At 32.7% G+C, this 13,536-nt stretch overlaps 2 long non-coding RNA genes across 2 annotated transcripts; one reads left to right on the plus strand and one right to left on the minus strand.

The window, feature by feature from the left end:
* Nucleotides 1-2,041: 2,041 nt before the first annotated feature.
* LOC136989244 (uncharacterized) lies at nt 2,042-6,810 on the plus strand. The gene is made up of 2 exons (XR_010882883.1): nt 2,042-2,148; nt 6,591-6,810. It is a non-coding gene; the product is annotated as an uncharacterized lncRNA (long non-coding RNA).
* LOC136989243 (uncharacterized) lies at nt 4,715-7,652 on the minus strand. The gene is made up of 3 exons (XR_010882882.1): nt 7,383-7,652; nt 6,964-7,062; nt 4,715-4,824 (listed from the first exon to the last, which is right to left on the minus strand). It is a non-coding gene; the product is annotated as an uncharacterized lncRNA (long non-coding RNA).
* Nucleotides 7,653-13,536: the final 5,884 nt, after the last annotated feature.

The following is a 13,536-nucleotide window of genomic DNA, read 5'->3' on the forward strand; positions in this document are numbered from 1 at the left end:
TACAAAAATATTTTTGTTAATCAGTGGCATGTTATCCTATGGGCAAAAAGGGCATTTGCCTGGGGCCTCCGCTAACAGGTGGCCCCAAATCAATCTTTTACAAGAAAATATTTTTCTCAAAAAATTCTCCCAAATAAAAATGTCTGAAGTCAACAGTGGGGCCCACTAATTCAAATTCACATGGGCTTCATGAAGCTATAATATGCCACAGTCATTAACTTATTTCAATTTTTTTTGTTATGCTTTGATTTTTTCAAGTTATCAAAAGTAATAAGATTTTTTTCTAAAAATGCCATAAACTTAGTGTATTTAACAAATATCATAATATATTATGATAGACTCACATTAGCATTGCTACTTGTGGGACTGTCTGTAAGTGTTGACGTTAACCAGTAGTTGACTTAAACCCATAGCATGTAATTTTTGTTTTCAAAGAAAGTTATACTGCATACCAATTGTTAAATTTCACTATATACTTCATTTTAAGACTACAGTTTCTATTTTCTGATAATTTTTGTAAATCTTATCCACCATAATCCTGGAAATAATGTTATGTGAATAAATAATTTTGCTGATTCAGTAAAAACATCAATTGAGAACATAAAAAAGCATTGAAATTTATAATTCTTTGTTTGATAGCCAAAAGATTACTTATTAGTTTTGGTTTTGGCATTTTAAAAACAAAATCTCTTAATATAACTGTACAATGTAAGATCATAGTACTTTTCATATGTTATGCATATAAACTTTGAAACATCCTGAAATTTTGAATACAAAAATCAGTTAAACTTATATTTTGTTCAAACTTTCTGAAAATAATAATAATAATAATTCTGTCAGTTAAGTGGAAGGGACATCGCCATTAACTAATATTACTTAGTATAACATATACTTTGAACTAGAAAAAGGTTAATGGTAGTTTTCCTACACCAAGGGTGGAGAACCTGTGACATTTTGTGGTTTCTAATGCTATCAAACAAAATATAGAGTGATGAAATTCAAGACAGCAAAATTAAACTTGTGTTATGAAAATATATTTTTTTCTTTCTCTTTTCCAATAAAAAATGTAATTAAGTGTAGTTTAAGTATATTGTTGGTGCACGTATACTAAATATATATAATTATGCAACCTACAATACATTGTGCAGGTTCACTAGGTCTTTCTGAAGTAGGATGAATCCTTTTAGTTAAAAAAAAAGATTCCTCATCTCTGTCCTGCAATCAAGTATAGGTTTCTGCTGAGACATCAAAAATCTGATATTAACAAATAGTTAATGTTAATGATAGTCCACTGTATTTAAATTAAGGGGGTTTCTTTTGTGTGTGGAAGAAAGTATGGCTGCAGAAGAGAAACAGTAAAACATTTTCCACACAAGTTTCATAACAATCAAAAACACTTGGCAGTTATTACTTTGTAAATGTCAATTATTTGCTAATCTGACAATTAGATATTTGTATGTTTTGTAATCATATTGAAAAAAGGAGGAATAGCATAACATATGAGCTAGTTCTAAAATATGCTTGCGACGAGTAGGTGTATTGTTTATACTCAGTAAAAAATATCTAAGTGCGCAGAATATTTGTGTATTATTATTTTGGATTAAAATGATCAACTTGAAGATTACCTTAGCCTGCATATTGTGTTTTATTGTGTTCTAATAATTTAGCTCTTACCACGTGTCATAGCACCAATATAAACTAACAGTTTGTTATACAATAAAGATACCGATAAAGATTTTAACAGTTCTAAATATATCCACTGGACCATATTTGAAAGTGTGATTCTCAATGCTGATTAGAAGTTACTGTGTGTTTGATAGACAAATATCTGATTAGACAGAATAACTTAGAAATTTGCATTATTTAAAAAATGATTTGGAGAATATTTTGAATACTGGATCAGAGTTAATGTATCTGGAAATATGGAATGCAAAACTTTTCTTAGAACCTTACAGAAAGTTATTAATATCTTGTTACAAATAAAGATTTTTCACATACTGTATTGAACTGCACTTTCAGGGGTTACCCAGTGGTAAAGAAACATTCTTATGATAGGGAGAATGACAACTAATAAAAAAGTTCTATATTGGAAGACTAAAGCAAGACGGAAAAGGATAAGGTGATTTTCAGTATACTCCAAACTGAAATGTAGGTAGTTTTATGATAATTTTTCAAATCCAAGAAACTTCTCTTGGCCTTATTTCCAGTTATAAATTTAGCTTTTTTTGAATATATATTAAACTCTTTTCAACTTAATCAAATCCAGAATCATTATCTGCTTATTGAAACTCTCCTTTTTTCACAAGAAAGGCTTGTCTACTACAAGCACTTATTTGTTGATTAATAATAATATCTTTCAGCATTTCCCTTGCCAAATTTTGCATTGTCTGTTTGTATAGAATCTGTAAATTTCTTATCATTTGAACTTGTTGCACTTCTCATCTGTTGATGATATGATAGATTCCTTACATATTTTCAGTGTTGACCAACTTACCAAAACAATGGACTTACAATGGATGACTTGCCTGCTCTTTCTTGACATTATTTCCATTCCTGATTTTGTCTTGCCTTACAGATGTGTGATAGATAATCAATTTGTAGTAGAGACTTTACATTAATACATTTCTTGTTTTGGTCTGTATAACATAATTGATGAGCAAATTCACTTGTTATTCCTCTTTACAACTTCTTACCTACCATCTCAATTCCTGATTCTGCTTCATTTCCTTCCTCATCCAAGTCAGTGTGTGACAGATTATGTGAAATCATGCTATTTTCTGCCTTCTTGATGGTTCGACATGTGCCCGTGCTGCAGCAGCTTTGTCAACAGCTTGCTTTACGTTGATCTTTCTCTAGACATAGTTATCGATGTTGCAAAAAATGATCCTCGAGTCTTCTTTGGTATTTAGCCTGTACAGTGTGGATTATTCCAAGGTCAGCTATGCAAAGCTCTCAACTTGCATTTTTCCCAGATGGGACCAAAATCAAGTAGTTCTCATCTGACAGCTGAATTCTTTACTTCTTAAGTTTCATCTTTTAATCTAGTTTATTCAAGTATTTATTAAAAAGCTTTGCATCATCCAGGCTTGGCAGTTTGCAGTGTGTAGTTATATAGAACAGAGCATGCATTGTTCATACAAATGTTCTTGTTGTTTTTGCAATGATTAAGGGCATAATCTTCTCCAAACCTATATCATGTACAGTGGATATAAGTGATCATTCTTCATAGCCACATCATTCTTAAGTTAAAAGGGAAGTGCCTGTTTCATGAAATAATGTTTTCAAGCCTGTTTCATCAGGATTGAAAATGTCATCTGTGCTGTATTTGAATATTGTATCTTGCCTGTAGGCTATGCACATGCTATGTGCAATAAAACATCAATTTTTTCTCTGCATATAGCTTTTGAAATAATTCCATACTTTTCACAAAATCATGTAAAGAGAAGGAACCGTTCATCGGACAGTGGCATGCTTGAACCTCTTGAAACCAGATGAAAGTAACTTTCTGCACATCCTCAAACTGTGTGCTATGCATTTTGTTCCTGTCGGACCCAACTATCCCTAGTAGTCATCGTCTGTGGTGGCGACATTCCTGTCCTGTAGTCTGAGAGGTTCAGTCACTGTTGTCATCCACTCTTTTATAGGTTTTCACCTTTGTTGTTCTTGGTACTTCCAGACTATTTTAATATGGTTAACAAAGAACCCAGTCCACCAACCACACCAGCCTTGACTTAAGGCATCTTCTAGACATGCCCCCTTTTGTGCAGTCGTCTATGAAATTTCATAATTATTTTCATCTAGCCCATCCCAGTGTTTTGAGATATACTGGGAATGTTCAGTATAGTGAAAAACCTTTGGTACTCTGAAATTTATATTGACAATTCTCAAGCCAATATATTATTTGTATATTTAACAGTAAAAAATAAGCAAATAAGCTCTCAAATACACTTTTTAATTTTCTTTAAAACTATATTATTTTATTTTAAACAAATACAACAAATCCAAAAATCTTTTTTATACCATATTGAACAATAACAAAAAAAGGAAGGATTCCAAAAAATGCAATAAAATGAAATTTGTGATTGCTATGACAACAAACTATTTAATCACATTAAATTACAAATATTATAAATGACAAGTATTAATTCCTTACAGATATAGTGAAATATAGTATGAAAATTTAAACAGAATGCTTCTTTATTTATCTAAAATATAAATTTTACAATAATTCATAATTAATAGTCTGTTTTTACAGTGATCTCTATTACATTAAATATGATATAGAAAATTTAAATCTAATTTTATTGTGTTTAATTAAAATAGGTAATAGTCGAAAATAAAAATGAAGACTAAATCAAACTCTGAATGCCAGTTTTTACAAAATTTAAAATTAAAATGGTCCTAGGAATGCAAAAATATTAGTTCACTGACCATTTGTAGAAGAAAATGTTGTGTGCTTTTTCCATAATGGAAATGTTTGTTAAAGGATTGTAGTGACAAAGTTCAATATCAACATTTTTTAAAGGATATTCCCATCATCGGTTACAGGTGTCGTAGAGTAGAAATATTAAAAAAATTTTTATCTGTAGAGCAGATAACCTGAACAATTAAAAAAAGCATTATTTAAAATTGTAGATTCTAAAATATGAATAAATGTAGTGATGATTTAAAATAAATGTAATCACTTCCAGCCACTTACCATTGAGTCGATTGTCCACAAAGTAATTTTCATACATAGATAATACGTAGCTGCTCTAGTGGTACGTCAGAAGCCTACACGATGTCACATAACTCCCGGCTATAACTTCTCACAATCGGTTAAAGCTATTAAACATGTAAAAAGTAAAAAGTCAGAATCATCAATGTATTCCAGTTACATAGAAGAGTTGAAAAAACTAGCTATTTTTAATATGAAAGTAAAAGAACAAAAGTTAAAATTCTACTTAAGCTTCATTTTCATCAATTTATATCCATATTAATAAAAATTAAACCATTTGCGAAGAGAAATAAAACAATTTCTTTAAAAGAAATGGTTTATTTAAAATTGTTACATTTTCTAAAATTTAACATTGTATTAAGCAAAAGTAAGAGTTAATTATAGCTTAGATAGAACTTCTGTTTATATAATTGACATTCTGGATGTTAATGCAAGTAAATTAAGTGCAGTGGTGTGATTTGATTTGTGTAAAGCTGCAGATTTGAGTATTGCATGTTGTTAAGTTGTATACTTTAAGAATGAGCAATCGTGTTAAATTGCCTCAATTGAAAATAATACTCAATAAGGAAATATTTAAAAAATTAGTTTTGTTTCATTAATTATATTGGTAAATGTACAAACTAATAAATTAGTAATTTTGTTGATTAACTTCAATTTTTCTTTCAAACTACGTTATAATTAGAATGGGTACACAAATGCATTAAATTAGATTTGTGGTCCATATATATTTGTAGTCAATAAATTCATTTGGATTTTTACAATTGTAAATTGCATAATCAACAGCAAACTAAATTGATATACCTTTGTACAAACATCATCTCACAAATAAAAATATTTAGTCAAGTGAAATCTTGATAGGTTAAAGCTTTATTTGTGTATATAAAATTAATTAGTTCTTAAAATGGGGAAGAAATTGTTTTTCATCACAATAATACAAGATTAATATTCAAATATATTTACTATACAATCACACAAAAAATTATAAATAATATATCACATATAATCATAACATATAACAACAGCATATCATATAAATAATATTAGAATTCACAATAAAATACATTAAAATTAATATTATACAAGGAATGAAAAGGTACATAATTAATCAGTATAAGCTATACACCAACCAAAGCCGAATACAATCGGGCGAGAAATGGCTATAATACTAATAATTTAATAGACAATTTATAGCTTATATATGATGGAAGAGGAGATCTGGCCGAAGGTCCGGGTAGCGTAACTGGTAACGTGTCTGCACGGATAGCAGAAGTTGCGGGTTCGAGTCCCGCTTCGGGCCGATTCTTTTCTTCCAGTAATTCTAAATTATTATTTAAATTATTTAATTAATTGTAATTATTAAATTTATAAGAGATGGCACCTAACGTCTACCTCTAATGCCAAATTGTCTATTAAATTATTAGTATTATAGCAATTTCTTGCCCTATTATATTCGGCTTTGGTTGGTGTATAGCTTTACATGTATCAGGTGTAGTAAGGATGTCTGATCAGTATAAGAAAACATAAGTAATAACAAAACATTATTATTATTATTATATTATTGCCGATTCCAAAAAGTAATAATAAATTTAGGAAGGTGGTTTTGATTTGGAATTAATCAATGGCAATATGATATTTGTACATATAAAACTGTTTAAGTATGTACTCTATTTGACTAATTGAAATAATAAGCTAAAAATTAATTTTTTTTAGTGCTGTTATTAATAGATAGAAATTTTAAATTCTCATCAATAATTTTTCAACAATTTACATTAAGATATAACTCTTTGCCAATGCTTTTCTTAATGTTTATAATTTATCTTAATATCAAATAAATATAATTTGAAGGACTAATTTATTCTAAATGTTTTTTCAGACTTTTGTAAGACCTAGAAAAAACTTATTCTCATCTGATTTGTATATGCTACCGAGAGAAGATTTTAGTGGAGGAAATCTTACCAATTTAAGTTTCCAATGGACTGAGTTTGTGGTATTTTAAACTTATTTTTTAATTTAAAAATATCTGTATCATTGAAAAATAATACATGAATTGTAAACTTTTGCTTTTATTAATAAACTATTTTTTCTAATTAAAATTGTAACTCTTGTTAATTTGAACGCCTGAATGAATAACATTACTTTTCAAGCATCATTATACAATAATGAACTCTTAGACTGGGCAATAAAGTTCTAAACTTTTATATATCATTTTTTACTGCATCAATGTATCATAAATTAAAATGCCTTACCTTTCTGTTGTGCTTATTAATTTTTTCAGCACAAGAAGTTTCCAAAATGATTGCAAGTGTCTTTGCAAAACGGATTACATTTGAGAATGATACTTCTTCCTAGAATAATTTAAGAATTTAATTATTAAGAATAGAAAAGATCGAGAAGATTGATTGATTGATTAATTAATTAAAGATCATTTCTTTAAACTAATTTTCTAATACAGAACATTAATTATTGTCTCATTGAAAAGAATATAAGACAATATCCAAGCGAATATAATAATAATATATTATTATTAATCTGATGGTTTAATTCGATGATAAATGGAAGCAACCTTAAATACTTTTAATGAAAATTTAAATCTAAAAATACTTTTACATTTAATATTCTATCGAGAATTATTCAATTTTGATCCTTTATAAATCAAAAAATTTACGTTGTCTGTGTAATTCGGGTTTATGTAATTCAACTTGTTCGAAAAATGTCGAAATGGAGCGAAAAATAACTCGCAAATGCCGAAAAACTTTCTATTTCAAGATGGCGCCGGAGATACGAAATCGAACGAATTCGAATCCTGGAACGTTACAACAATTGCGTCACGCGTTACGTCATAAGATCTACGTCAGAATATCTAATTGCAAATGTTTTGTTTAAAATGCTAAAATAGTCCCCTATTCGGTAAAACATCGTTATGAAATATTATAAATAAAATAATAAAAACGTATCCCGTATCCTCACAGGTAGCAAATCTAGGTTTAAAGCGTATCTAATTTAAGTTATTCAATTTTGATATCTTATTAATCGATAAATATGAAGTTACCTGCGTTACGCAAACTTTCGTTATTAAAATTCGTACAAAAAATGTCAAAATGGAGCGAAAAATAACTCGCAAATTCCGGAAAACTTTCTATTCCAAGATGGCGCCGGAGATACGAAATCGAACGAATTCGAATCCTGGAACGTTACAACAATTGCGTCACGCGTTACGTCATAAGATCTACGTCAGAATATTATCTAATTGCAAATGTTTTGTTTAAAATGCTAAAATAGTCCCCTATTCGGTAAAACATCGTTATGAAATATTATAAATAAAATAATAAAAACGTATCCCGTATCCTCACAGGTAGCAAATCTAGGTTTAAAGCGTATCTAATTTAAGTTATTCAATTTTGATATCTTATTAATCGATAAATATGAAGTTACCTGCGTTACGCAAACTTTCGTTATTAAAATTCGTACAAAAAATGTCAAAATGGAGCGAAAAATAACTCGCAAATTCCGGAAAACTTTCTATTCCAAGATGGCGCCGGAGATACGAAATCGAACGAATTCGAATCGTGGAACGTTACAACAATTGCGTCACGCGTTACGTCATAAGATCTACGTCAGAATATTATCTAATTGCAAATGTTTTGTTTAAAATGCTATTTAAAAGGGTTTCGTGCAAAGAAATTGCCAACGAGTCGACCGAAACACAAGACAAACGTACGAAGAAGCGAAACGTGCCCACAGCCCAACTCGCCATTCGGGACACGAACGTTTAAGTGGCACAAAGCATTGGCAGAGGGTTACGTAAGTGCGGAAGATCGACCTTGTGGAAAGAGACAAAGAGCCTAAGGAAAAGAATTCTTTGTGTCCAGCCTGTATAGACAACTGTTAAGTGTATTAGTATTACGTGTGTTTGCGGATAATTAAATTCTCGCAAAATAAGCCGTTGTAACTAATACATAAATTCAATGGAGAAGTCGGAGGTCAAAGGGCCAAATTTTTGACCTGTCCAAGGAACATCCCATGCTTCAGAATGCGGTCTACGTCCATCAGACAATGTTAGACAGTATAATTTAGTTATAATTACGATAATTTACGATGGAATTCGTATTTAAAGTTAGTATTAAATAAGTTTTAATTCAATTTATATAAATAAGATATTTGCAAATAATCCTTATTCTTTGATCGTGTTTATAAAATGTAAATCGATTAAACATTATATAAATTAATTAATTACGAAAATAAACTTAATTTATCCTTTGCGTCCGTCGTTTTCGGCGCTTCGGTCGCTTTCCAATGTGGCGGCTCGTTTAAAAGTCGAAAGAGATGGTAATCGAAACGAAAGAAAAGGCGATCCGGCCAGAATCTCCACATTAACGAAGTGAAATAAAGAAAGAAAGAAGAAGAAGAAGAATTCAAACGAAAAACACAAGCGACGGCAGATTTAAACGCAAATATGCAAAGTCCGAGCCGGCCGATGTCGTCTCCGAAAGTTGGACTAAGCGAAACGAAAATAAAATCTTACAGCTAGCTAAATTCTAATTAAAATCTTACCTGGTGTGATGTTGGCGTCCGAAAGTCTTGTTAAAACCACTTCGGGTAACAGAGAACACTGAAAAAAGGCAAAAAACACACCGAAAACAGGAGCAAAGAGCGCACACGTCCGTCCAGCAAGCGAAAAACGTGCAAAGTGACGCAAAATCGTGTTGCAACAATAGAAACGGCAATTGTTGCCGTTTCTATGGAGATTAAAAAGCGCCTAACGAATTCGAATGCGATTGACGTAATGGATTCTTTTTGAATTTTAAGGCTAAATATCTGCATTTTTTACGTTTCTAACCCCCGAATGACGACGGATTAGGATCGAGAGACTTCAATTTTGATATCTTATTAATCGATAAATACGAAGTTACCTGCGTTACGCAAACTTTCGTTATTAAAATTCGTACGAAAAATGTCAAAATGGAGCGAAAAATAACTCGCAAATTCCGGAAAACTTTCTATTCCAAGATGGCGCCGGAGATACGAAATCGAACGAATTCGAATCGTGGAACGTTACAACAATTGCGTCACGCGTAACGTCATAAGTTCTACGTCATAAATGTAATATTTCGAGTATTTTAATTGTATCTTTTTAACAATTTTTTTTCTCGGATTCGGTAAAATATTTGTTAAATAGAAAACTTCGCAAAAAGAACATTTATTCGGATAAACGTAATAAAATCACTTAAAATAATTTCTAATACGTGTTAGTATCTATTTTCTCGATTCTAATGCCCATCTTTTTTGGACTTATTCTGATCTTCAAGATTAGGGTGCGCATTATAAGCCAGCACAAAGTCGACTGAAATGCTGCCTGGTTCCTCACAAGCGTCCAGACCCTGAACGAACATTAATTTTAAATTATTCCGCTGCGGCAAACAGCGCCTATAGCGGGAACTTGTTTTGTGATATATTCTGGTCGTAATTACAAATGCTTTATTCGTAATTACTATTAGTTAAAAATGAAAAGAGATTAAATGTTTAGATAGACACTTTACTTATAAATGAATGATTTCTCCATAAAAAAATACGATAATGTTTAGAACGGAATGCTCTAACTCGTAAAGCCTTGTACTCACATGCGAAAACGGACGACGAATACGGTTGCCGTTCTGTCGTCTTTCCGTGTCGCGTGTACTCACATGCGGAAATTACCCTACAATTGAAAAACGCCATCTGCCAGCCGTAAATATAAACAAGCTACAACAGCAGGTAGGCCACGTGCCAGTAGTCGAAATGGCTTCTACCGGGATTGCTTTGTGATATCAATTAAACTTTTTAAGTTTGCCTTTGATCTTATCGCAAATAAAAAACCTCAAAAACGAATAATTTGGATAGGAAAAATATTCTAAATCGTCGAAAGTTAGCTTTCGTCACCGAATTTCGATTACAGCATTCCCAATACTTTACGCAGTAAGTTACGTCTATGGGACATTAATATTTAAATCGGATAGTAATATAGCGTATAAATGAAATATATTAGCGTATTAGTGTACAAATAAAGTTTATTAGCTTGCCGACCGCCATAGTTCGAATGCTATCGTCTCACGTGATCTTTATGACGACATTGCTAAACGGCCTTCCTATTGGTCTAATTTTTGCCGTTCGGCTTTCCGCGACGGCAAAAGTTGAAAATTTTCAACTTCGTATTTCGTCGGCGTCGAATAAAGATGCTGAAAATAGGAATGGGGTGGAGGGCAGGTTGTAAAAAGCGGAACAATACTCTTTATCTGTTAGAAGACATTAATTAATCAACGTACGAGTATTTATGTTTTATCGTAGTTTTTGTGCCATTTAAAGTGTCCTGTCCACTGTTTGCTATTTAGAATTCAATTAAAATGAGCAATTATTTATTGTGACATTGATCAGAATTCCGGGCTACAATTTTTAATTTATTTAATTTAAAATATATGCTCTCTACTTCAAATTAGTAGCGGCTTGCCCCTGTACTGTACATCATATTTTTCCTTTAACAATAAAGTCGTGCCAGTCATCTATAAAACACCTCACTGGGTAAAATTTTTGAATTGAAAATATCGTGACTTCCGGTTTGCATCGGAAGTTCATGTACAGTGATTCCTCGGTTTTTGTCGATAATCCGAGGCAATTATTTTCATATGAATCAATGTAAATTCAATTAATTCGTTCTAGATACTCCAAAATTCATACCAAAACATATTCTTAAAGAACAAATATAGTGTTTAATACTAAATACAATAAGAAATGAATATAAAAGACTAAATGAACATTTCACATGGTATTTCCCATGATGCAGCTAAAGGGTAAGGAAAGCAATGGAATTGGGCGTATTCAAAATTTCAGCATCAATCCATTGAGATGCTGCCGAAAGTGACGCAACTGCGGAAGTTTTCTAGACAACACAAACGCTGACTACCAAAAATTTCGGAAAGCCAACCAGTGGCCAAGTGATTTTCGTCCTTTAACACTGGATAGTTCGGTCGTGGGTTTACGCCTCGCTCGGACGGGCTGGCCACGTGTAGTTTTCCGGGTTTTCTCCACCTCTGTAACGCCTGCATAGGGACCAATTTCTCTTAAAAGACTCTCGGAGGACATTATTTTCGCACGCGCGTATGGCCATTCCATCTACAGGTCGGCTAATTGGAAGCATCTGTCCGTAATTCTCGTTCTCTTGGAGTAAATAACCTATATGATCTGCACACTCCATATTAACCATTGGAAGAAAGAATTTCGGGAGAGAAAAACAAGAGAAATGGCGAACGATGTGGACTTCCACGTTACGTTAAATTTATTTTTGAACTTATTTAATAAGAACAGCACTGTTAAGTTCGATATACAACTAAACAGAATTGTCACACGTGTCAGGTGTGTTCATGTAATAGTATGCTTAAGAATGTAGGGTGAGATTTTCCTGCCTAGAGAGGGAGAAACTGTGCGCTTAATAAGTGTTGTGCTTATTAATTAATTGTCGGGTGCCAGAGTGTTGCTCGCTTGTGGAGAAAATAAATTTCTAGTATCTTTTTTGTTGTGTTTTAAAGAATTAGTGTACTGTGTTTAGAACGTGTAAACGGGAACATTTAAAACATTTTACAAGCTCAATGAAAAATGAATATTTCGAAATGAAAAATAGAGATGAAGATATTTTTAAATTTCCGTAGAAGTTTTAAATAATTAAATCAATCCTAAGAACTAAAAAAAATTGTGTGATGTCTTTTTTTTTGTAACTTTCCGCCCAGTGGGCACTAAGAGGGCCTCTTATAGCAAGCCCATTATGGGTTCGGACAAGCCCACAATGGGGCGGCCGGGTGATGAGGGACGGGGACCAACATATCCGGACGGACCACCCCCCCAAAAATTCCTGGGGATTTTTCGACCCGTTCGGATTCGATCCCGGGTCTCCCAGGGCGACAGGCTGCTAACCTTGACCACTCGGCCATCCGGCCTTGTGTGATGTCTTACGTAACTGTACTAGTATATTAAAATATTCTATTAATGTACTAACCGAATATTAACTTATTCAGGTTTATTCATCAAGAAATAAATTCAAAATTGTCAACGCAAAATAGAGCTACTACAAGCGTCATAGCGGTTGCCATCTTGTTTGCTGGAAGCACGCTGGCAGAAACCGGAAGTCATCTGAGATTTTGAATACGCTCATTGTTTGAATACGCGTAGGGTGATGCTCACACGACGAGAAACAACGTCACACTGAGCAGGAAAACGCGTGGGTTTCCCTTTGTTTCCGCAAAATTAGCAGCGAGGTCACTTAGGCACACAGACGAAAACCTAGACAAATTTTTCACGAATAAAATCGACGATAACCGAAGTCAACAAAAACCGAGGTATTACTGTATAGTTAATCGGGCCTGACGGCCGGATGGCCGAGCGGTAAAGGTGGCAGCCTTACCGCTCTGGGGAACCCGGGATCGAATCCGAACGGGTCGAACAATCCCCAGGAATTTTTCGGGGGGTGGTCCGTTCGGATATGTCGGAGCCCCGTCCCTCACCACCCGGTCGCCCCATTGTGGGCCTGGCCGAACCCATAATGGGCCTACTAAAAGAGGCCCTCTTAGTGCCCACAGGGTGGAAAGAGTTAAAACAAAAAAAAAAAAAAAATAGTTAATCGGGCCTGTTGCCTCTAAGTTTTTCATATCTGGTCTCGTCCTTCATTTATATAATTTCGCTCGAAATTAAAATATTGAAATTTATCTTTAAATAGATATTTTTATTCTAGTTTTATTCTAGTTTATTTTTATTTTCTTACTCAACTTGAAGAACCTTATGATTACTCAATGATAAAT

Source organism: Centruroides vittatus, unplaced genomic scaffold (genome assembly GCF_030686945.1).
Source record: "Centruroides vittatus isolate TY-2023 unplaced genomic scaffold, ASM3068694v2 scaffold_450, whole genome shotgun sequence".
NCBI classification, from domain to species: domain Eukaryota; kingdom Metazoa; phylum Arthropoda; class Arachnida; order Scorpiones; family Buthidae; genus Centruroides; species Centruroides vittatus.